Source organism: Haematobia irritans, chromosome 3 (assembly GCF_050003625.1).
Source record: "Haematobia irritans isolate KBUSLIRL chromosome 3, ASM5000362v1, whole genome shotgun sequence".
Lineage (NCBI taxonomy): Eukaryota > Metazoa > Arthropoda > Insecta > Diptera > Muscidae > Haematobia > Haematobia irritans.
The window spans coordinates 123,980,104-124,007,165 of NC_134399.1; the positions used below are offsets into that span (position 1 = coordinate 123,980,104).

The window sequence follows — 27,062 nt, forward strand, 5'->3', positions numbered from 1 at the left end:
CACGACGAAACTTCTAAAAAAAAATTGCACGAAAATGTTCACGATTTAATTCCTTTTGTGGATGAATCTTTTTTATACCCTCCACACGGATGAAAAAGACTGTTTTTCATATGTTTGGATATAAACATTATATGTTTGGAACACAAATTTTTAAACACGATATTTTTGAGTGCAAGCATATAATGTTCATAAACTAGCATAACATGTTTGGGACATATATGTTAATATGTTAGAACATATTATGTTTGGGACATAAAATGTTTGTAAATATAATATGCTTGGATGCAAACATATATTAATTTAGAAATAGCCTATAAACATATATGTGTTTAGTAGCTTGGAGCGCTATTTAACAGGGAGCGATATTGAATTAAGTTGGTGGTTGTTGCTTGTTATTACAAAATTAACATTTTATTTTTCCTTGGGCAATTGATCAGCTACTTCTTTGATCCTTACAAACTGTGTGGTCCGCTGTTCGAATCCCCGTCCGGCAAAAGGTAAAATTAAAATAAAAAAATCATACAATTGAATAATTTCTTCTACAATGTTTGTATTACAGAAAAAGGTGCTAAGAACTAAAAAATCTCGTGGAAGTGAGAAAGATGTGGGGGAATATACAATTGGGCAGAAACAAAATTTTGAGCATTCAGGTCGAAAACCTATGTTGTTAGCACCTATATTACCTGTTTATTTTCATAATTCATTATAATTGTAAATATATAAATAAATAAATAAAATTTTGAGCACAATATTGTTTGGGAAAATTTTTTTTTAAACATGTAATATTTTTGGGTGCAAAATGCTTCCAAACATATTATATGTTCACATAATAACATATTGTTTTTTGGAAGACAACATTATTGAATTTGGATGCAAAAATACAAAATGTTTGGAAATTGACTACCCAAACATATATTGTTTAAACCAATATGCTTTCAAACATATTATATATTGGAAGAGATCAAACATATAAATGTTTGGGCAATAGCCAAAAATGTATATGCTTGAAGCAAAATATGTTTGGGAGTATATGTTACAGAAGCGATTTTTTGTGAGCGTGCACCATAGGATGGGGGGTATATTAACTTTGTCGTTTGTAACACATCGAAATATTGCTCTAAGACCCCATAATGTATATATATTCTGGGTCGTGGTGAAATTCTGAGTCGATCTGAGCATGTCCGTCCTTAACTAACTTCCTAACTGAACAAGCTATCGACTTGAAACTTGACACAAGTAGTTGTTATTGATGTAGGTCGGATGGTATTGCAAATGGGCCATATCGGTTCACTTTTACGTATAGCCCACATATAAACGGACCTCCAAATTTGGTTTGCGGGGACTCTGAGAGAAGCAAAATTCATCCGATCCGGCTGAAATTTGGTACATGGTGTTAGTATATGCACACAAAAAAAATTTCACGAAAATTTTTCCAATTAAAATTTTAATTGGGTTTTAAAAAATATTCAATTAAAAATTTAACTCATTCAACAAATTTTTTAATTGAAACAAAAATAATAGTATCAATTAATTTTTTAATTGGATCAATTAACTTTTTAATTGACCATCAATTAATTTTTTAATTGATACTATAATTTCTGTGATTGAAGACATTTCAATTAAAAATTAATTGGATCAATTAATTTCGTGATTGAATCAGAAAAAAAAAATTTGTGTGTGGTCTCTAAAGGGTGATACGGTCAAAATTTGGTCAATATAAACTTGACGTATTTCTTTCAATTTTGCATTTAAAAAATCTGAACACCCCTCATTTTGAAGGTGTGTGTGTAGAATGTTGCTCCTATTTTGATTTTGCAATTCACTCTTCAGTTGTCAAAATGCCGTCCAAGCAAGGAAAGCAGCGTATCAAAATTTTGCTCGCGCATCGCGAAAATCCGAGCTACTCGCACGCAAAGCTGGCAAAATCGCTAAAAGTTACAAATGTAATTGAAGTGTTTGGGGAACGTTTGTCGACAGCCAGGAAGTCTGGGTCGGGGGGAAATCGAAAACCGGAAGCCGCTGAGACGACAAAGAGAGTTGCCGGTAGTTTCAAGTGAAACCCTAACCTCTCACTCCGAGATGCCGCAAATAAGCTGGGTGTATCGTCTACAACCGTGCATCGAGCCAAAAAACGAGCCGGGCTATCGACTTACAAGAATGTAGTGACTCCAAATCGCGATGATAAACAAAATACGACGGCCAAAGCGCGATCCCGGAGGCTGTACACGACGATGCTGACGAAGTTTGACTGCGTGGTAATGGACGACGAAACCTACGTCAAAGCCGACTACAAGCAGCTTCCGGGACAGGAGTTTTATACGGCAAAAGGAAGGGGAAAGGTAGCAGATATTTTCAAGCACATAAAACTGTCAAAGTTCGCAAAGAAATATCTGGTTTTGCAAGCCATCTGTACCTGTGGCTTGAAAAGCAGCATTTTCATAGCTTCCGGGACTGTCAACCAAGAAATTTACGTTAAAGAGTGTTTGAATAAACGTCTACTGCCTTTCCTGAAGAAACACGGTTGTTCCGTACTGTTTTGGCCGGATTTGGCATCTTGCCATTACGGTAAAAAGGCCATGGAGTGGTACGCCGACAACAACGTACAGGTGGTTCCCAAGGACAAAAACTCTCCCAACACGCCAGAGCTCCGCCCAATTGAGAAATACTGCGCTATTGTCAAGCGGAACCTAAAGAAGACCAAAAAAACTGCTAAGGACGAGCAGCAGTTCAAGGCAAACTGGATTTCTGCGGCGAAGAAGGTGGACAAGGTGGCTGTACAAAATCTGATGGCAGGTGTCAAGCGTGAGGCCCGGCAATTCGGATTTGGAAAAGCGAAAGCCTAACTGAATATTTTTCCTGAATTTTATACTAATTGAACTTGAAAAAGAAATTTAATTTGATTTTTTAAATAAACGATTTCACCGATTTACACGCGTTTTCCCTTGACGAAATTTTGATCGTATCACCCTTTAACAACCATGCAAAAATTGGTAGAAATCGGTCCATAATTTTATATAGCCCCTCTCTAACAACTATGCCAAAATTGGTCCATATCAGTCCATAATCATATATAGCCCCCATATAAACCGATCCCGAGATTTGGTTTTGGAGTCTCTTGGTACATTGTGCTAGTATATGGCCGTTAACAACTATGCCTAACTAGGTCCATATCGGTCTATAGTTATATATAGCCCTCAGATAAATCGATCCTCAATCACACAAAAACTGGTCCATATCAAGTTCATAAATGTATGTAGCTCCCATATAAGCGACCCCCATATTTCAATTCTGGCTACCTACGTACCGTGCAAAAGTCCATATCGATTCGTAATTATTTGTAGACTTACTTACACATACCTTTTTTGTCTAATATATACCACGTATGGACTAACTCACAATTTAGAAAACAATTTAAGATACCACAACCCAAGTAATTCGATTCTGGATGACAGTCTTTCGTAGAAGTTTCTACGCTATCCATGGTGGAGGGTACATAAGATTCGGCCTGGCCGAACTTACGGCCATATATACTTGTTATTGCTGACAATAACATAAATAGCGCTCGCTTTAGGATAGAGCTGTCAGTTGGCAGATTGCAAAATATAAAATGCCCAATCCCAAAATATAAAATGCAAACGATAAATATATATTTCTTCTAGTTGAGTTGAATAATTCGAGAAAGTTTAAATACGACCCTTGTTAGCTAATGTGTCTGCAATTTTACACTTTTTTGTGGTTCAAACCTATATAAATATACATAAATAACCTTGCCAACCATATAAACAAAAATTGCTATATATCCAACAACTCAGACCATTTGCGTAAATAATTCTAAAAACTAGTTGGTACGATCACAAATTCTTATAAATGCTGTGAAATGGAAACTAAATTTTGGTTTCCCAGATAGTTGAAAAGCAAAAGCGTCAAAATGAACAACTTCCAACAGTTATTCGTATTCAGTGGTAAATTCAGATAAACAAAAATTTCTATACTTTTATTTCTATAATAATATTTTGTTTGTTTTTTTTTTTTAGTATTATTTTTATGTGCTACGAAAACAACGGAAGCACTAGAAATTCTAGAATCTGTTACTGCCCTCATCGAAGATGATTCTAAGGTTGTCTTTGATTTTCTCAATGTTTTCACTCAACAACGTAATGCTATGCTCTGTGTAGTGAATAGTTGTGATCCTCAGGCTGGTGAAAAAATTAAACAAATACAGGAAAATATTGAAAATATTGTAAACGAAAAATCAGCACGCATGTTTTCTCATAGGATGCTTGCCCTCCAACTTAACAAGGCGATTATTAATTCTGTATCTAAAATCTTGGAAATAGAACCAAAATGTATAGATCCCACTTATGTGTGTCCCACAAAAGCAGTCGCAGAGAAAAATGCTCAAAGTGTTTATGATTATATCCATATTTTGGATGATATGATTAGCTCAGGAAAATGTATTGCAAAAAAAGAGCATATTAAGGATGCCTTGGACATTATGGGAAAATGTGTAGAATTAGCACAACAAAATTATGATCCTACAAAAAGTTATTTAGAAAGAGTTATGCCTTCTGGTATATATGCCGCCAAAGAATTTAAAAAGTTTTGTGAGAAATAAATAAATAATAAAATAAACAAAATTAATAATAATTAATAATAAAAATAAACAAAATGAATCAAATATTATAGCTTCCTTGGAAATTTCAGGGATACGCTTCAAGCAGTACGATAAATCTTTAAATTTATCTTCGGGAAGTGTATAGTAGTCTATAAAGACTATATGAGATTCTGGGTTTATAAGAACCATTTTTGTTTGAGTTTTAGAGAAATCATTAACATCTCTTGTAAGTGTGCAAGAAGATGATGAAATAACGCCTTGATTTGAAATCTAAAATCTGTAGATTTTAACTCCCATTATTTAAATGATGACGAGATGTAAAATCTGGAAATTTTACATTCGGTTTCAAGCAATTTGCATGATCAGTGCGCCTTCTGTACCCTTAAAGAGTAAAATCGGTCTATATGGCCGATAAAAACTAAATTCGATAAACGTTTTTGTGAGTCTAAAATATCTGTATATTTACAATTTCAGGCAAATCGGATGAAAACTACGGTTTCTAGAAACCCAAGGTGTTAAATCGAGAGATCGTTATTATGGGGGCTATAGTAAAATATGGACCGATACTCACCGTTTTTGGTACACCTCTTTTGTGGTTCTAAAATACTTCTGGATTTAACATTTCAGAAATTTCACACCTATTTATACACCCTCAAAAAAAAAATCGCTTCTCTAACATATGTTCCAAACATATTTTGCAGGAAGCACATATATTATTGGATACCGCCGAAACATTAATATGTTTGTTTTATGTGACCATATTATATGTTTGGAAGCATTTTGAGTCCAAGAATAGTATATGCTTGGAAGAATTCCCCAAAGAAGATTATGTTCATTCCCTCACATAATTTTCACTTCCACGAAATTTTTGAGTTCTTCGCATCTTTTTCTGTAATACAAATATGCTGTTTTTTTTCAAATGTCTATTCTCTTGGTTCCGAATATCTATTCTCTTTATTCCGAATACTCATTCTACTATTCAAATTAAATAATATTTAGACATAAGCATACCAAATTTTTGGACTTATTATAAAACAGTTTTCCGAAACAACATACATTCACAGAAATTGCTCTCATTTCATTCTCTCGCTGTGTTATGTTGATATTTTTTATTCAACCCTCCCGGTTTCCATATCTATTTCTTTCTCTATACTAACTCTCTCTCTCTCTCTCTCTCTCTGTCGCTCTCTGAATAAAGTATCACAACATATATATGTTTACTCGAAATTTGTAAATTTATATATGTCTACATTCACACATATTATTTTTATGAAACATTCATGCCCCAAACATAATATATTCTAACATATTAACATATGTGTCCCAAACATTTTGTGTTAGTATAGGAACATTACATGTTTGCACTTAAATATATTGTGTTTAAAAATTGTGCCCGAAACACATTTTGTTTATATCGGAACATATGAAAAACATATTTTTCTAACAGTGTAGTCTTAAAAAAACCTGAAATTGGATAAAAACTACAGTTTACAGATGCCCATGAAGTAAACTCGGAAGATCGATCTATATAGAGGCTACACCAGAATATGGACCGATGCACGCCATTTTCTAAAAACCTATATAAGACCCTAAAAACCGCTACATTTCAAATTTAGGCAAATTGGATAAAAACTAAAATTTCTAAGCTCAAGAAGTAAACACGGGAAATCGGTATATATGGAGGCTATAGCAAACCGTAGACCGATGCACACCATATTCGGCACACATATTTACGGTCCTAAAATATCTCTAGATTTCCAATTTCAAGGAAATCGGATAGAAACTATGGTTACTAGAAGCCCAAGAAGTAAACTCGGGAGATCGGTCTATATGGGGGCTATGCCAAAATAAGGACCGATAGGCGCCATTTTCGGCACACCTATTTGTGGTCTTAGAATACCTCTAGAGTTCCAATTTCAGTCAATTCGGATAGAAAATACGATTTCTAGAAGCCCTAGACCCCAAATCGCGTGGTCGGATTAATCTGTGCCAAATTTCAGGACCACTATTGAAGACTGTAGCGTGATTACAACAGACGTCTTTGAATTTCTCCCTGATCAGGAAGATACACCGAAAAAAATATTTACGTGATATTAAAGATTACGCAACCTCAATTTTAGGATGCTCAATTTACACGCTATTAAGGAGAAATTTCTTTAAAAAAATGAAATTTTAATTAAAAGAAAGTTTATAATCTTTGCTTCAAAACTTTTTTTCATTAAATTTAGGACACATATTTTGAAAAGTTGCGTCCCTTCGTTAAAGTTGCATGACTTTAAACTAAGGCAAATTTTCGTTAAAATAAAGAAACACATTTTTGATTTAAAGAAATCGTCCTTAAATTAACTGAAATATCGAATCTTTAGATTTAAGATAAAAACGCTTCAAATATTGGCTAAGACTTATTTTGAGGATTTAGCGTCTTTGGTTTAAAGTTTTTTTTGGAGTTAAAAAAATATTTTTTTACTTCGAAATATCCGTCATAATTTAGATTTTTAAACTGACATTTGTTTGTATGGGAATAGCTTTATTAATATACCGGAATAGGATCAAAAATCGATAAGTGAGATTTGTATCCTAATTTTAATTTTATAGATCCTAGATTTAAAGCCAGATAGGTCGCAAAAAAATGTCCTTATTTTAAAGAACCCGCATCTTTGGCTCGGAATCAATACCACAATCCTTAAAGGAAGGTCAAAATCTTTGTATAGAAGTAAACTTTTTTATACCCACCACCATAGCATGGTGACGGGGGTATAATAAGTTTGTCATTCCGTTTGTAACACATCGAAATATCGATTTCCGACTATATAAAGTATATATATTCTTGATCAGGGAGAAATTCTAAGACGATATAACGATGTCCGTCTGTCTGTCTGTTGTAATCACGCTACAGTCTTCAATAATGAAGCAATCGTGCTGAAATTTTGCACAAGCTCGTCTTTTGTCTGCAGGCAGGTCAAGTTCGAAGATGGGCTATATCGGTCCAGGTTTTGATATAGTCCCCATATAAACCGACCTCCCGATTTGGGGTCTTGGGCTTATAGAAATTGTAGTTTTTATCTAATTTGCCTGAAATTTGAAATCTGGAGGTATTTTATGACCATAAAGAGGTGTGCCAAAAATGGTGAGTATCGGTCCACGTTTTGGTATAGTCCCCATATAGACCGATCTCCCGATTTTACTTCTTGGGCTTATAGAAACCGCAGTTTTTATTCAATTTACCTGAAATTTGAAATCTAGAGGTGTTGTAGGACCACAAATATGTGTGCCAAAAATTGTGAGTATCGGTCCATATTTTGGTATAGCCCCCATATAGACCGATCTCCCGATTTTACTTCTTGGGCTTATAGAAATCGCAGTTTTTATTCAATTTACCTGAAATTGAAAATATAGAGGTATTGTAGGACAACAAATACGTGTGCCAAAAATTGTGATTATCGGTCCATATTTTGGTATAGCCCCCATATAGACCGATCTCCCGATTTGGGGTCTTGGGCTTATAGAAACCGTAGTTTTTATCCAATTTGTCTGAAATTGGAAATCTAGAGGTATTTTAGGACCATAAAGAGGTGTGCCGAAAATGGTGGGTATCGGTCCATATTTTGGTATAGCCCCCATATAGATCGATTTCCCAATTTTACTTCGTGGGCTTCTAGAATCCGAAGTTTTTATCCTATTTGCCTGAAATTGTAAATATTCTGGTATTTTAGGCTCACAAAAACGTGTATCGGATTAAGTTTTTATCGGTCCATTTGGTAATGCCTCCATATAGACCGACTTCACTTCTTGAGGGTGTAGAAGGCGCACTGATAATGAAAATTGCTTGAAACTCAATGTAAAATTTCCAGATTTTACTTCTACAGATTTAAGATTTCAAATCAAGACGTTATTTTATAATTTTCTTGCACACTTACAAGAGATGTTAATGATTCCTCTAAACCTCAAACAAAAATGGTTCTTATAAATCCAGAATCTGATATAGTCCTCATAGGTGAAATCTTTAAATTTATCTTCGGGAAGTGTCCTCAAGTCCTCAAGCCCTCCTGCAATTTCAAAGGAAACCCTAATATTTGGTTCATGGTGGTGGGTATTTAAGATTCGGCCCGGCCGAACTTACTGCTGTATATACTTGTTTGTATATATATACCTTCCTTTAAGGATTTTGGTATTCATTCCGAGCCAAAGATGCGGGTTCTTTAAAATAAGGACATTTTTTTGCGACCTATCTGGCTTTAAATCTAGGATCTATAAAATTAAAATTAGGATCTCATTTATCGATTTTTCATTCTATTCCGGTATATTAAAAAAGCTATTCCCATACAAACAAATGCCAGTTTAATAATCTAAATTATGACGGATATTTCGAAGTAAAAAAATAAATATAAAAAAAAATAAATAAAATTAGCAGGTTGGCTGATAAGTCCCCGGTCTGACACATAGATGGCGTCCCTAGTATTAAATGCATATTATTTTTATATCATACCAACCTTCAAATGATTCGTGTCAAAATTTGACATTTGTAAGTCAATTAGTTTGTGAGATAGAGCGTCTTTTGTGAAACAACTTTTGTTATTGTGAAAAAAATGGAAAAAAAAGGAATTTCGTGTTTTGATAAAATGCTGTTTTCTGAAGGGAAAAAATACGGGGGAAGCAAAAACTTGGCTTGATAATGAGTTTCCGGACTCTGCCCCAGGGAAATCAACAATAATTGATTGGTTTTGCAAAATTCAAGCGTGGTGAAATGAGCACGGAGGACGGTGAACGCAGTGGACGCCCGAAAGAGGTGGTTACCGACGAAAACATCAAAAAAATCCACAAAATGATTTTGAATGACCGTAAAATGAAGTTGATCGAGATAGCAGAGGCCTTAAAGATATCAATGGAACGTGTTGGTCATATCATTCATCAATATTTGGATATGCGGAAGCTCTGTGCAAAATGGGTGCCGCGCGAGCTCACATTTGACCAAAAACAACAACGTGTTGATGATTCTGAGCGGTGTTCTGAGAGTTATCCCATCGATATGTGACAATGGATGAAACATGGCTCCATCACTACACTCCTGAGTCCAAGCGACAGTCGGCTGAGTGGACAGTGACCGGTGAACCGTCTCCGAAGCGTGGAAAGACTCAAAAGTCCGCTGGCAAAGTAATGACCCTGTTTTTTGGGATGCTCATGGAATAATTTTTATCGATTATCTTGAGAAGGGAAAAACCATCAACAGTGACTATTATATGGCGTTATTGGAGCGTTTGATGGTCGAAATCGCGGCCAAACGGCCCCATATGAAGAAGAAAGAAGTGTTGTTCCACCAAGACAACGCACCATGCCACAAGTCATTGAGTACGATGGAAAAAATTCATGAATTGGGCTTCGAATTGCTTCCCCACCCACCGTATTCTCCAGATCTGGCCCCCAGCGACTTTTTCTTGTTCTCAGACCTCAAAAGGATTCTCGCAGGGAAAAAATTGGCTGCAATGAAGAGGTGATCGCCGAAACTGAGGCAAAACCGAAGGAGTACTACCAAAATGGTATCAAAAAATTTCAAGGTCGTATAATCATTGTATCGCTCTTGAAGGGAACTATGTTGAATAATAAAAACGAATTTTGAAAAAAAAATGTGTTTTTCTTTGTTAGACCGGGGACTTATCAGCCAACCTGTTATTTTGGGACCATAAAGATGTGTGTCGAAAATGGACCGTATCGGTCCATGTTTTGGTATAGCCGTCATATAGATCGATCTCCCAATTTTGCTTCTTGGGCGTCTAGAAACTGTATTTTCTATCCGATTTGCCTGAAATGAGAAATCTAGAGGTATTTTAGGACCATAAAGAGGTGTGTCGAAAATGGGGTGTATCGGTCCATGTTTTGGTATAGACTCAATATAGACCGATCTCCCGATTTTTATTCTTGGGCTTCTATAAACTGTATTTACTATCCAATTTGCCTGAAATTGGAAATCTAGGGTTATTTTGGGACCATAAAGAGGTGTGTCGAAAATGGTCCGTATCGGTCCATGTTTTGGTATAGCCGTCATATAGACCGATCTCCCGATTTTGCTTCTTGGGCGTCTAGAAACTGTATTTTCTATCCGATTTGCCTGAAATTGAAAATTTAAAGTTATTTTAGGACCGTAAAGAGGTGTGTCGAAAATGGTCCGTATCGGTCCATGTTTTGGTATAGCCGCCATATAGACCGATCTCCCAATTTTTATTCTATAAACTGTATTTACTATCCGATTTGCCTGAAATTGGAAATCTAGAGGTATTTTGGAACCACATATAGGTGTGGCGAAATTGAGGTGTATCGGTCCATTTTTTGGTATAACCCCCATTTAGACCAATCTCCCGATTTTACTTCTTGGGCATCTAGAGACTATATATTCTATCCGATTTGCTTGAAATTGAAAATCTAGAGGTATTTTAAGATCACAAATAGGTGTGTCGCAAATGGTGCCTATCGGTCCATGTTTTGGTATAGCCCCCATATAGACCGATTCCCGATTTTATTTATTGAGCTTCTAGAAACTGTATTTACTATCCCATTTGCCTGAAATTTGAAATCTAGAAGTATTTTAGGGCCACAAGTAGGTGTGCCGAAATTGAGATGTACATAGACCGATCTCCCGATTCTACTTCTTGTGCGTCTAGAGACTATATTTTCTAGCCGATTTGCTTGAAATTGAAAATCTAGAGGTATTTTAAGATCACAAATAGGGGTGTCGCAAATGGTGCCTATCGGTCCATGTTTTGGTATAGAATAATTCATGGTGGTGGGTATTTAAGATTCGGCCCGGCCGAACTTTCAACCATTGACCTAATTGACTTAATGTTTCTAGTTTGTTTAAAGAGTTAATTGTATCAGTCAATCAATATTTTAATTGAAAAAGTTCTCAGCTTCAATGAATTTTTTAATTGGAAATATTTTGGTTATATATTTTCTGTGTAGGACATAAAAGAGCGTTGAACTTTTATTGGAATTATGAAAGATTTCTAGAAATTTGGGTTGAAGTAGTAGCAAAAACAATTTGTTGTCCTACTTCACGACACCCGTGTTATAAATATTTGTAGCGAATTAAATGAAAAAATGTATTTTTTTAATGAAGACATTTGAATAAATATAAAGAAAGGTAAACATAATGTGGAAAAAAGTATGAAATCGAAATTTTAATGTCTATATAACACTGGCCAATAACTTTAAACGTTTTAGTAGATAAAAAGTAGCATTTTGGAAGAACAAAATGGCTAAATTAAATATTTCTTTTGTGTTCTGTGGTAAATATGTGTATATGAACAACGAATATAAAAACAAAAATATTTAATTTAATCCATTGCTTAGGTTTATTGCTAACAATACTTGTAAGTCGAAATCATGCTAATGATGCCGTCTTAGATTTAAGTATAGTCACTGACCTGATTGATGTTTACGCCAAACAACGTAGCCTTATCCTATGTATGGCCAATAGCTGCGATCCTTTGGCTCTGCAAAAGATCTTTCAAGTCGATGATGCTGTAGAAGATATTTTGAGCAGCAATCCAACCTACGGAAAACATGAAGAAGAATCATTAAAATTGGATAAAGCTGAGGAATATTCGATTAAAATGATTTTAGCTCTTGAACCCAAATGCAGGAACCCCGCTTATGTTTGTCCACATCCAGTGGTAGCTAAAGTTCCAAAATATGTTTATGATTATACCAATGCTCTGCAAGAAATGATTGATGCAGCCCAATGTATAACCAATGATCATGTTCAAGCAGCAATTGACATTATTGGAAAATCTATGGAATATGTGGAGCAATATAAGCGACATATGACGAACTACTTGGAGCAGATGTTGCCACCCGTTTATTATGCTACCAATGAATTTAGAAAATTATGCGATAAATAAATGAAGAGAACACCTCTTTTACTATGTGAAGTAAATTTACACTGACAAAAAAGCTTACGAAGGTCCAAACGATGTCGTCATTTTACTTTATTTTGATATTGATTCCGATTCAAAAAAGCGAGAAATTTCATTAGGTATTCTAAGAAGCACTTTCACTTTTAAATTTAATAAAACAATGAAAATATATACATACTTGAAGCAGAATACGAATTTTTTATGTTCGACTAATCGAATTTTTAATGCAAAAAAAAAAAAAAATACAGAAATGAGCCGAAAAATGAAGGCGAGCTTTAATGGAAATCTACACCGCAAAGGTAGAGAACTTGCTCGTGAGTCCTGGGCAGACAAGCATTTCGGCCGCAGACCATGGATATTCCAACAGGACTCAGAGCACCACCGCACACTGCGCGCGCGTGCGTCAAATAAGAGTAGCTTAAAAATAAATAAGGAAAGACTAAAGTCGGGCGGACTTGCACCACTTTGTAGGGGTACTATACATATATAAAGTTTTATGTTCCCATATACATATATTCAAATATGAACCGATTTGGACAAAATATTTTAGACTTCTTAGACTAATGTCCTGGGGCGGAGCACAATGTTAGTAACAAAATATTGGCAATATTGAAATCAGAACCTAGTTGTATGCAATTTCGCAAGTGCAAACAAAATATTTCCAATCAAAAAGTTGATTGAAGTTGGAAATTTTTTCAATACATAAATTAATGGGGGATCTCAATCCGTTGAACTTTTGCACCTTGGCGATTTTGGAAAGTAAGGTTGGCACTAAAAATTACCACAGTCTCGATCATCTTAAACGGTGCTTCGCATTGAGTGTCCGACATTAACCAACCAAATGTCGTGTGGGAGCGTGAGTCACGAAAATAATCTCTTCGGGAGTGTGCATGAGTATCTAATTTCGGAGAAATACACTCACGAAAATAATCATCCCGCTCACGAACATAATAACGCTTACGAGTTAAATTCACCTATGATGTTAAGAGTTTAATAATGCTCACGATTTTATTCATGCTCTCGATTGCAATAAGTTCCCCCAAGTAAATTATTCATATAGTTACCATGCCTGTCTTGCATAAAAATGGTCATGTGTTCAATCCCAGTTTCGAACAACGACCAAAAAGTCTTACAGCGTTGGATTATTCCCTCTCACTAATGCTAGTGCCATTTCTGAGTGTGTCAAAAGCTACTCTAAGAGATCGCACCGTAATATGAAACGCCGGAAACAAAAAAATGTTTTTGCTCTTCAATCACGCAATTAATTGATCCAATTAATTTCTTAATCGAAATGTTTTCAATCACAGAAATGTTAGTATCAATCAAAAGTTAATTGAAGGTAAATTAAAAAACTAATTGGTCCAATTAAAAAATTAATTGATACTATCAATTTTTATACCCTCCACCATAGGAGGGGGTTATATAAACTTTGTCATTCCATTTGTAACACATCGAAATATTGCTCTAAGACCCCATAATGTCTATATATTCTGGGTCGTGGTGAAATTCTGAGTCGAACTGAGCATGTCCGTCCGTCTGTTGAAATCACTCTAACTTCCGAACGAAACAAGCTATCGACTTGAAAATTGGCACAAGTAGTTGTTATTGATGTAGGTCGGATGGTATTGCAAATGGGCCATAACGGTCCACTTTTACGTATAGCCCCCATATAAACCGATCCCTTGATTTGGCTTGCGGAGCCTCTAAGAGAAGCAAATTTCATCCGATCCGGCTGAAATTGGGTACATGGTGTTAGTGCATGGTCTCTAATAACCACGCAAAAATTGGTCCACATCGTTCCATAATTATATATAGCCCCCCATATAAACCGATCCTCCGATTTGGCTTGTGGAGCCTCTAAGAGAAGCAAATTTCATCCGATCCGGCTGAAATTTGGTACATGGTGTTAGTATACGGTCTCTAACAATCATGCAAAAATTGGTCCACATCGGTCCATAATTATATATAGCCCCCATATAATAAAGGCCTGCACAAGACGTCTTATAAGACATATCAAGACATTTTTGTCTATTGAGGGTCATTGTTTACTCTCATTTGTTCCCGCAAATCATTGTATTTTTCCCTACACATGAACTATTATCTTGTGTGTACATATACAAAAACTCACGCCAAACACTATTTACATATTCAGCATTTGCAAACTTACACACATCTCGCGTATTTGCAAGTTTTATATGATGTACCTATTGTATTTCCATCTCCACGCTAGTAAAATGTATAAAACCACCACCAGTGCTGCCGCTACTACTTCAATCGAAGTATTTTGCTTCATTTTCACAAAATTTACTTCGTCACTCCTTCTTCCAAAAATCTGCTTCACTTTTTGTTCTGCTTCAAATTTTAAAATTTTTCCCCATATTACCTAATTGTTTTTCCAATTCCTTTAATTACGATGAACATAGCGGTTATAATCATTGAATTATTAACCGATGTGGACCAATTTTTGCATAGTTGTTAGAGACCATATACTTACACCATGTACCAAATTTCAGCCGGATCGGATGTAATTTGGTTCTCTTAGAAGCTCCGCAAGCCAAATCGGGGAATTAGTTTATATGGGGGCTATATATAATTATGGACCGATGTGGACCAATTTTTGCATGGTTGTAAGAGATCATATGCTGAAACCATGTACCAAATTTCAGCTGGATCAGACGAAATTTGCTTCTCTTAGAATCCCCGCAAGCCAATTTTGGGGTCCGTTTATATGGGGGCTATACGTAAAAGTGGACCGATATGGCCAATTTGCAATACCATCCGACCTACATCAATAACAACTATTTGTGCCAAGTTTCAAGTCGATAGCTTCTGTCGTTCGGAAGTTAGCGTGATTTCAACAGACGGACGGACATGCTCAGATCGACTCAGAATTTCACCAAGACCCAGAATATATGTACTTTATGGGGTCTTAGAGCAATATTTCGATGTGTTACAAACGGAATGACAAAGTTAATATACCCCCATCCTATGGTGGAGGGTATAATAAAATGAATTCTATTGTTTTGTTTTCAAAAATGTATGCTACTTCAATTTTATTCAATCTACTCCACTTTTTTTCCAAAATCTACTTCACTTAATTTTTCACTAGCGGCAGCACTGACCACCACCATTTGTTTGGAGTTGTGAGTAAGTGAGAGAAGGAGAAACTGAGAAGCAGAAGAGAGCAATATAATGTCAAGTAGGGATGCCATATCACAATAAAACAAATGTTTTTATAGCTGAAAGCAGGGAGATTGATGGTAATTGCGGTGGTAATCAAATTCCTAAATATTTTTTGGTTTAAACTGGTAATATTACTATTAATAACTGACTATTTTCAGACTATTGCACCAGCAACTAACAATGAAAATATAACGGTTCACATATGAATTCTCTCCATTAGTGTTACCGCCTATTTTGCCGCTGCATGTAAATATAAAACTCCAAAATCGCAATATTTTCAATAAGCATAGAAAAGACAACCATATTATGTTATTTGAATTTTGATATATAACATAGGTACCTTTATGTTTAAATAACTAATAAACCAACATTCGTTATTTTTAAATTAAGTTTCTTTGCATTTCGATTAATAACATTTAATTAAAGGAGGTGATTCAGAGTCGATCGGTATATATTTTATGGGGTCTAAAATCAATATTTCTGGTAGGCACATTTTTTGTTTTTGTTGTTATTATACCCTGACCACTATTTAGGGTATAAAAATGAATGTAATTGATCGAAACACAGTAAAAAAATACCACTTTTTCTTCCTACAAGTTGGCAACTCTGACTAACAAATGCACCACAAAAGCATAGCAAAGCAAAAAGATGAATCTCTAGGAATACTCGGTCGCTATGCTTCGTGTCCCGAGTATTTGATGTTGTTCTGTGTTATTTATTCATTATCGATGAATGTGTTTATGCATTTTGCCTTTGCAAAGAGAGTATTTGAGTTTGCGGGATCAGGGCAAATATTGGAAGTACGAGTATTTGTTGAAATAAATACACACTATGTTTAATTTGCTCAGAGCTTCTTCGGTTACAAATACTATTTGTACTCTCATTTATACTCTCATGTCTTGACTTTGGCCGTAAACACCATTTGGTATTTGCCTGCCAAATACATTTGTGCAGGCCTCTACCATATAAACCGATCGCCCGATTTAGCTTGCGAAGCCTCAAAGAGAAGCAAATTTCATCCGATCTGGCTGAAATTTGGTATATGGTGTAAGTATATGGTATCTAATGACTATGCAAAAATTGGTCCACATCGTTCCATAATTATATATAGCCCTCATATAAACCGATCCTCCGATTTGGCTTGCGGAGCCTCTAAGAGAAGCAAATTTCATCCGATCCGGCTGAAATTTGGTACATGGTGTTAGTATATGGTCTCTAACAATAGTGCAAAAATTGGTCCATATCGGTCAATAATGATATATAGCCCCCATATAAACCGATCGCCCGATTTAGCTTGCGAAGCCTCAAAGAGAAGCAAATTTCATCCGATCCGGCTGAAATTTGGTATATGGTGTAAGTATATGGTATCTAAGGACTATGCAAAAATTGGTCCACATCGGTCCATAATTATATATAGCGCTCATATAAACCGATCATCAGATTTGACCTCCGGAGCCTCTTGGAAGACCAAAATTCATCTGATTCAGTTGAAATTTGGTACGTGGTGTTAATATATGGCCTCAAACACCCATGCGAAAATTGGTTGAAATCGGTCTATAAATATATATAGCCCCCATGTAAACCGATCCCCAGATTTGACCTCCGGAGCCCCTTGGAAGAGCAAAATTCATCCGATTCGGTTGAAATTTGGTAAGTGATGTAAGTATATGGTATCAAACAGCCATGCAGGAATTGGTTCATATCAGTCCATAATTATATATTTCCCCCATATAAACCTATCCCCAGATTTGACCTCCGGTGCCTTTTCGAGAAGCAAAATTCATCCGATCTGGTTGAAACTTGGTACGTGGTGGTAGTATATGACATTTGACAACCATGTCAAATGTGGTCCATATCAGTCCATAATCATATATAGCCCCCATATAAACCGATCCCGAGATTTGGTTTTGGAACCTCTTGGAGGAACAAATTTCATCCGAGTCAGTTGAAATTTGGTACATTGTGCTAGTATATGGCCGTTAACAACCATGCCTAACTAGGTCCATATCGGTCTATAGTTATATATAGCCCTCAGATAATTCGATCCACAATCACACAAAACTTGGTCCATATCATGTTCATAATTGTATATAGCCCCCATATAAGCGACCCCCATATTTCAATTCTGGCTCTCTACGTACCGTGCAAAAGCCCATATCGATTCGTAATTATATGTAGACTTATCTATACCTAACTTTTTTGTCTAATATATACCACGTATGGACTAACTCACTATTTAGAAAACGATGTTAAGAAGTTTTAAGATACCACAACCCAAGTAATTCGATTGTGGATGACAGTCTTTCGTAGAAGTGTCTACGCAATCCATGGTGGAGGGTACATAAGATTCGGCCTGGCCGAACTTACGGCCGTATATACTTGTTTTTTTAATTAAAATGTCTTCAATCACAGAAATTATAGAATCAATCAAAAGTTAGTTGAAGGTCATTTAAAAAAAATTAATTGGTCCAATTAAAAAATTAATTGATACTATTAATTTTTCTGAGTGATATTTGTTTCAATTAAAAAATTTATTGAATCAATTAAATTTTTAATTGAATATTTTTTAAAACTCAATTAAAATTTTAATTGGAAAAATTTTCGTGATTTTTTTTTTCTGGGTAGGATTGGACCTATATATAATAACGACTACCAAATTTCCCGAAGTTGCTTTTAGGCACTCTCAAAAGGAAACTTTAAACTGAAACATACGACTCAATGGTGAGATCCTAAAAAGGCGGTTTATGACGAGAGTTTTTGTGAGTCATGACATTTCTGATTGTGTGACTAAAATTTTTCCGTCATGACTGTGCGTGAGTCCTACGTCGTGCGTGGGCAAGTAACATTTGCCGTCGTGAGTTTGCGTGGCAGTGTACTCAAATTTCAGGCAAATATAAAAATGTGGATCGATATAGCCCATCTTCAAATTTGGCCTGTTTGCAGATAAAAAACGAATCTATGCATAATTTTAAAACGATATCTTCATTATTGAAGCCTGTTCCGCGATTACAATTTCTTAGAATTTATTCTGGATCACGAATATACATATAGTGAAACCTCACAAACTTGGACACTCTGAAGACCCCTACGGGAAATGGATCAATCACAGGATCGGTATAGGACTAGTCCCTGGTATATATGGACCAGTCCCAGTTCTGGTCAAAACGTATGCAAGGGACCAGTCACTCTAACATGGCTTTGTCATTGACGGGGTAAATTTACACTTTAGGACACGTCTTGGACTGATTCCAAAGGACACGTCTTGGGACAATTTAGCAGGAGCATTTCATAGACAGGTCCTCAGGAACCAGTCCCGAACAAACTCTTAGAAATCTGTTTCATTTTGTACAACCGAATCGCATCCGAAAAAAAAACTTCTGAAATATGTCGAACAATAGGTTACATTCATAATTTTATTTCACTAAATATGTAGATCCGATAAGATTTTAATATCATCCGACTACGGAAATCAATAAATTACGACTATTTCAAAATTGCAACTAACTGGAGCACCGGTACCAGTTCTGTGATATATCCATCAATGGCAATTTGCACCATTTTCCCGTAGGGACAGGACACCTCTCAAAAAAACGGACAATTTGAGTGAGACATTTGATATATTATCACATTAAAAGTAACCTCCCATAAGTGACCACCTCCAAATGTGTGGCGATCGTCAGTGTTAACTTCTGAGAGGTTTCACTGTATACTTTATATAGGCGGAAATCGATATTTAGAAGTTTTACAAACGGAATAGGAATCGTAATACCCCACCACCATACTATGATGGTGGTGTGGTGCCTTCCATATGCGTAGAACCTTAAACAAAGACAACTGAGTTAACACTAGATGGGATTTGTAAATAGAAAGGTTAAAGTTATGTCAAGCGAACTAAACTAGACTGGTTATAAGATATTTTCGTATAAAATAGGCTAACTTAAGAAGATAAAATTTAGATTTCAATTAGATATCTTCTATATCGTACCAAAATGTTGAGCAAATTTAGTCCCTTGATTCTAAGTGGTAAGTTTAAGCATTCAATAACTAAGAGTATCTCAAAATATTCCAAATTTATTTTTAGCTCTATTTGTGGTTGCTGCTGTAACTCTAACAAACGCTGCAGATACTGGTTTCGACTTGCAAATCCTAAATAATACCCTGAATATTTATGCCAAGCAACGTAGTCTTGTATTATGTATGGTCAACAGTTGTGATCCTCTGGCACTTTTAAAATTAGGTAAAATTGTTGACTCATTTGAAGATATGATGAATGTCGATCTCGAATCGGGTGAATCACATGAAATGGAATCATTACGACTGGTTATGGCTGGCGAACATGCAAACGAAATGATTTTGGCAATGGAACCCAAATGCATAGATCCCTCCTATGTATGCCCATATCCTGTAAATGTGCACATTCCAGGATATATTTATGAGTACATCAATGTCGTGGGAGATATGCTTGATGCTTCGAAATGTATAACTGCCAGTCATGTCGCTCAAGTAATTGACATTTTGGGTAAATGTGCTGAATTCTTGGAACAATATAAGCAACATATGACGAATTTTATTCAAATCGCTTTGCCTGCTCCTAAATATGTTGCTAAAGAATTTAGAAAACTATGTCTAAGAGCTTAATTAAATAAAAATGTAAGGCATTTGTCAGAAGCTTTTAAGAAAAATCTGTGTAACATTAATTGAGCGCAAAAATTAAGTTATATACTGAAGACAAGCCTGCGTGTCTTGAAAAACGAATTGATCTAAACAATGATCGTTTGTCCGTTCGTACAATGTATTTCCTATAAAAACATACTAACGGAGTAGATCCACAGGGACAAAGAAGAAAATATTGCCCAAATTTTGGGAGCCATCGTGGTGCAATAGTTAGCATGCCCGCCTTGCATACACAAGGTCGTGGGTTCGATTCCTGCTTCGACCGAACACCAAAAAGTTTTTCAGTGTTAAATTATCCCACCTCAGTAATGCTGGTGACATTTCCGAGGGTTTCAAAGCTTTTCTAAATGGCTTCACTGTAATGTGGAACGCCGTTCGGACTCAGCTATAAAAAGGAGGTCCCTTGTCATTGAGCTTAAAATGGAATTGGGCAGCACACAGTGATAAGAGAGAAGTTCACCAATGTGGTATCACAATGGACTGAATAGTCTAAGTGAGCCTGATACATCGGCTATCTTCGACAATCACTTAGATAGAGTGCCCAAAATTTTCCAATTAAAATTTTAATTGGTTGTAAAAAAAAATATTCAATTAAAAATTTAATTAATGCATTCAATACTATTATCCTCAGAATATTTTCTCGATAATATTCGGCATTTATTTTGACCCTATGGTTGATTTATACGAACGGGAAACGACTATCGATGGAGTCGATTGAGTTCTATTGGCCAATCGAAGGTATAAATATTGCAGCCAACTTAGATCCAATTAATTTTTTAATTGAAATGTCTTCAATCACAGCAATGATAATATCAATTACCAAATTCAAATAAAAAATTTTTTGATCCAATTACAAAATTAATTAATACAACTAATTTTTGTGATTGATTTTTGTTTCAATTAAAAATTTGGTTTTTTTATAGACCGATCTCCCGATTATACTTCTTGGGCTTCTAAAACGCGTATTTTCAATCCGATTTGCCTAAAATTAGAAATCTCGAGGTCTATTAGGACCATAAATAGGTGTGCCGAAAATGGTGTTTATAGGTCCATATTTTGGTATAGCCCCCATATAGACTGATGTCCGAATTTACTTCTTGGGCGTCTAGAAACTGTATTTTATATCCGATATGTCTGAAATTAGAAATCTAGAGGTATTCTAGAACCATAAAGAGGTGTGCCGAAATTGAGGTGTATCGGTCCATGGTTTGATATAGCCCCCATATAGACCGATCTCCCGATTTTACTTCTTCGGCTTCTAGAATCCGTAGTTTTAATCCAATTTGCCTAAAATCTAGAGGTTAGCTGATAAGTCCCCAGTCTAACAAAGAAAAACGCATATTTTTTTTTGTCAAAATTCGTTTTATTGTTCAAAATAGTTCCCTACAAGAGCGATACAACGATTATAACGACCTTCCAATTTTTTGATACCATTTTGGTAGTACTCCTTCGATTTTGCCTCAAAATAGGCCTCAGTTTCGGCGATCACCTCTTCATTGCAGCCAAATTTTTTTCCTGCGAGCATCCTTTTGAGGTCTGAGAACAAGAAAAAGTCGCTGGGGGTCAGATCTGGAGAATACGGTAGACGGGGAAGCAATTCGAAACCCAATTCATGAATTTTTGCCATCGTTCTCAATGACTTGTGTCACGGTGCGTTGTCTTGGTGGAACAATACTTTTTTCTTCTTTATATGGGGCCGTTTTGCAGCGATTTCGACCTTCAAACGCTCCAATAACGCCATATAATAGTCACTGTACGGTCACAGTTCGGTCCTCAAAGTAATGCCAGATGTGCCTAAGGTAGTGGATTACACCCTGACAAAACCACTTTTCGACAAAAAATTTGAAACTCTAATTCCCAACAGTGAGGCGTGGTGTACACAGACCCCGGGGAATAAAAGATATATAGATTTCTATACTGATGGTTCCAAATTGAATGGACAAGTGGGGTTCGGAGTATATTCTAAAGATCTGGAAATTCGAATAGCGAAAAGATTACCTAATCACTGTAGTGTTTTTCAAGCTGAAATATTGGCAATAAGAGAGGTGGTGAATTGGCTGAGAAGTAATGTCCCAACAAATATTGGCATTAATAAAGGGTGATTCTTTTGAGGTTAGGATTTTCATGCATTAGTATTTGACAGATCACGTGGGATTTCAGACATGGTGTCAAAGAGAAAGATGCTCAGTATGCTTTGACATTTCATCATGAATAGACTTACGATCTGCCACAACGTCGAATTTTCAGTGAATGGGCCCTAGAAAAGTTGGCAGAAAATCCGCTTTTTTATCGACAAATTTTGTTCAGCGATGAGGCTCATTTCTGGTTGAATGGCTACGTAAATAAGCAAAATTGCCGCATTTGGAGTGAAGAGTAACCAGAAGCCGTTCAAGAACTGCCCATGCATCCCGAAAAATGCACTGTTTGGTGTGGTTTGTACGCTGGTGGAATCATTGGACCGTATTTTTTCAAAGATGCTGTTGGACGCAACGTTACGGTGAATAGCGATCGCTATCGTTCGATGCTAACAAACTTTTTGTTGCCAAAAATGGAAGAACTGAACTTGGTTGACATGTGGTTTCAACAAGATGGCGCTACATGCCACACAGCTCGCGATTCTATGGCCATTTTGAGGGAAAACTTCGGAGAACAATTCATCTCAAGAAATGGACCGGTAAGTTGGCCACCAAGATCATGCGATTTGACGCCTTTAGACTATTTTTTGTGGGGCTACGTCAAGTCTAAAGTCTACAGAAATAAGCCAGCAACTATTCCAGCTTTGGAAGACAACATTTCCGAAGAAATTCGGGCTATTCCGGCCGAAATGCTCGAAAAAGTTGCCCAAAATTGGACTTTCCGAATGGACCACCTAAGACGCAGCCGCGGTCAACATTTAAATGAAATTATCTTCAAAAAGTAAATGTCATGGACCAATCTAACGTTTCAAATAAAGAACCGATGAGATTTTGCAAATTTTATGCGTTTTTTTTTTTAAAAAAAGTTATCAAGCTCTTAACAAATCACCCTTTATATACTCAGACAGTCAACCTGCAATAAAATCTTTGGACTCTGTGTTCCTTAACTCGAAAACGGCCATAGACTGCCGCAAATCTCTCAACGAGATGGCTGAGCAGTACAATATTCACCTAATATGGGTGCCTGGCCATAGGAACATATCGGGGAACTGCGAAGCAGATGAGTTAGCAAGGCTAGGAACTACCTTACATATTCCAGGGGAACTAGAATCTGTTGGTATGCCTCTGCGTGAGAAGGCTATTATGATGGCCAATATTCGATGGGAGAACTGCAAGGGTTGTAACGACACCAAGCAAATATGGCCCCATTTAAACTTAAACCGCACACTAGATATGCTAGTGTTATCAAGGCGTCAGATAGCACTCCTGATATCTGCTATAACGGGTCGCTGCCTGATAGGCGAATTTGCAAAAACTATAGGTGCGAAGTATAATGACTATTGTATAAGTTGTCATGATGTGGAGGAAAAGGAATCAATTAAACACCTCTTGTGTGAGTGTCCTGCTTTTTGTGTAAGGCGTAAACGAATTTTAGGAGCATATAGCTTTAGATTACTGGCGGACCTGGAAAACGTTAACTTAAGCAGTTTGTTTATGTTTTTGGTTAAGACTAGAAGTGCCCATATGTAATAGGTACTTTTAGTTAAATGTGGTATCACAATGGACTGAATAGTCTAAGTGAGCCTGAAATTTAATCAGGCTGCCACTTTAACCTAACCCTAACCTAGTCACTGTTGATGGTTTTTCCCTTCTCAAGATAATCGATAAAAATTATTCCATGCGCATCCCAAAAAACAGAGGCCATTACTTTGCCAGCGGACTTTTGAGTCTTTCCACGCTTCGGAGACGGTTCACCGATCGCTGTCCACTCAGCCGACTGTCGATTGGACTCAGGAGTGTAGTGATGGAGCCATGTTTCATCCATTGTCACATATCGACGAAAAAACTCGGGTTATTACTAGTTAAAAGCTGCAAACACCGCTCAGAATCATCAACACGTTGTTGTTTTTGGTCAAATGTGAGCTCGCGCGGCACCCATTTTGCACAGAGCTTCCGCATATCCAAATATTGATGAATGATATGACCAACACGTTCCTTTGATATCTTTAAGGCCTCTGCTATCTCGATGAACTTCATTTTACGGTCATTCAAAATCATTTTGTGAACTTTTTTGATGTTTTCTTTGGAAACCACCTCTTTCGGGCGTCCACTGCGTTCACCGTCCTCCGTGCTCATTTCACCACGCTTGAATTTTGCATACCAATCAATTATTGTTGATTTCCCTGGGGCAGAGTCCGGAAACTCATTATCAAGCCAAGTTTTTGCTTCCACCGTATTTTTCCCCTTCAGAAAACAGTATTTTTATCAAAACACGAAAAACCTTTTTTCCATTTTTTTCACAATAACAAAAGTTGATTCACAAAAAACGCTCTATCTCACAAACTAATTGACTTACAGACGTCAAATTTTGACACGAATCATTTGAAGGTTGGTATTATATAAAAATAATATGCATTTAATACTAGGGACGCCATCTATGTGTCAGACCGGGGACTTGTCAGCCAACCTGTTATAAAGATTTGAATTCTTTCAAACAAATCGTCCAATAAATTGGAAAGAGCAAAAGTACTTAAAAATTTACCACATTAACATTTGTTAAAATGTTGGACACGGAGAACATAACTTTCCCGAATATACAACGAAAAATTATGCACCCTCAATGTTGTCTGCCAATTTCATGTAAATTTAAGTTTTTTACTTAAAAAAGTGTACACTGAAAAAAAGTTCCAAAGATTTTGTCTTTAACAATTTTGGTATTGCTTCCGAGCCAAAAAATCGGAGAAGACATGTAAGGATACTTTTAAGACACAATTCCCTTTTAAATGTGGGTTTTGTGTACTTGCTTCTAGGAAGCAAATTTTAATTTTTCGTTTTTATACCCTCCACCATAGGATGGGGGTATATTAACTTTGTCATTCCGTTTGTAACACATCGAAATATTGCTCTGAGACCCCATAAAGTATATATATATTCTGGGTCGTGGGTGAAATTCTGAGTCGATCTGAGCATGTCCGTCCGTCTGTTGAAATCACGCTAACTTCCGAACGAAACAAGCTATCGACTTGAAACTTGGCACAAGTAGTTGTTATTGATGGAGGTCAGATGGTATTGCAAATGGGCCATATCGGTCCATTTTTACGTATAACCCCCATATAAACGGACCCCCAAATTTGGCTTGCGATTGCTCTAAGAGAAGCAAATATGGTCTCTAACAACCATGCAAAAATTGGTCCACATCCGTCCATAATTATATATAGCCCCCATATAAACCGATCCCCCGATTTGGCTTGCGGAGCCTCTAAGAGAAGCAAATTTCATCCGATCCGGCTGAAATTGGGAGCATGATGTTGGTATATGTTCTCTAATGACCATGCAAAAATTAGTCCGTATCGGTCCATAATTATATATAGCCTCCATATAAATCGATCCCCAGATTTGTACTCCGGAGCCTCTTGGAGGAGCAAAATTCATCCGATCCGGTTGAAATTTGGAACATGGTGTTAGAATGTGGTATCTAACAAACACGCAAGAATTGGTCCATATCGGTCCATAATTATATATAACCCCCATATAAGCCGTTCCCCAGATTTGATCTCCGGAGCCTCTTGGAGGAGCAAAATTCATCCCATCCGGTTGAAATTTGCAACGTGGTGTTAGTATAAGGCCGCTAATAACCATGCCAAAATTGGTCCATATCGGTCTATAGTTATATATAGCCGATCCCCAATCACACAAAAAGTGGTCCATATCGGTTCATAACATGGTTGCCACTCGAGCCAATAATAATCTACCAAAATTTTATTTTTATAGAAAACATTGTCAAAATGTTATTTCTATAGAAAATTTTACAAAATTTTATTTCTATAGAAAAATTTTTCCAAATTTTCAATGTTTCAAGTAAAAACGTCTGTAAAATAAAGTATTGAAAAAAATGTCTTACGATTTTTTGCTTTGTAGTCAAGATGCAAAAAGACAACAAATTTCAAGGCAATTTCATTAATTTTAAAGAATTTTTATGACTTATAAAAGTCAAGTTGACCTTAGCCCAAAATTTTTTTCTTTCATATTATGATACCCATTTTGAAGTCAAATCACTTAATTATAATGACAATACGACTTCATTGAAAAGTTTATCCACTTTTGGACAAGGAAAAAAAAACTTTATATTAGAGAAATGCGTCTTCTATGCTAAGCAAAAATTGCATTCGTATTTTAAGGACATGAAATATTTGGCCTCACGACAATATTTTTAGTGTAGCAGAAGCCTCTGAAAAAATCATAAAATTACGTGCCGAGTTTTAGGGACAAATCTTTACTTTCAATTTTCAAAAAATCGGACAAAAGGGAACTCTCTCCCCACCTTCGCTCCACTCCGACCAGATATCGAAAAATATTAAATTTACAAACTACCCAACGGTACCTATAAATTCTATTGGAATTTATATATATATATATATATATATATATATATATATATATATATATATATATATATATATATATATATATATATATATATATATATATATATATATATATATATATATATATATATATATATATATATATATATATATATATATATAT

At 36.0% G+C, this 27,062-nt stretch overlaps 1 protein-coding gene and 1 long non-coding RNA gene across 5 annotated transcripts in view; one reads left to right on the plus strand and one right to left on the minus strand.

Moving 5' to 3' along the window:
- LOC142228862 (uncharacterized) overlaps window positions 1-27,062 on the minus strand; it is a 409,539-nt gene that overhangs the window by 91,322 nt on the left and 291,155 nt on the right. For 2 of the 4 annotated variants that reach the window (XM_075299396.1, XM_075299393.1), the window contains exon 4: window positions 12,031-12,158. The exons of the other annotated variants lie outside the window; for them this stretch is intronic. The gene's annotated coding sequence lies outside the window, so the exon portion shown is untranslated. The remainder of the gene's footprint in view (window positions 1-12,030; window positions 12,159-27,062) is intronic. 4 annotated transcript variants of the gene reach the window in all.
- LOC142228864 (uncharacterized) lies at window positions 15,653-16,094 on the plus strand. The gene is made up of 2 exons (XR_012720278.1): window positions 15,653-15,794; window positions 15,864-16,094. It is a non-coding gene; the product is annotated as an uncharacterized LOC142228864 (long non-coding RNA).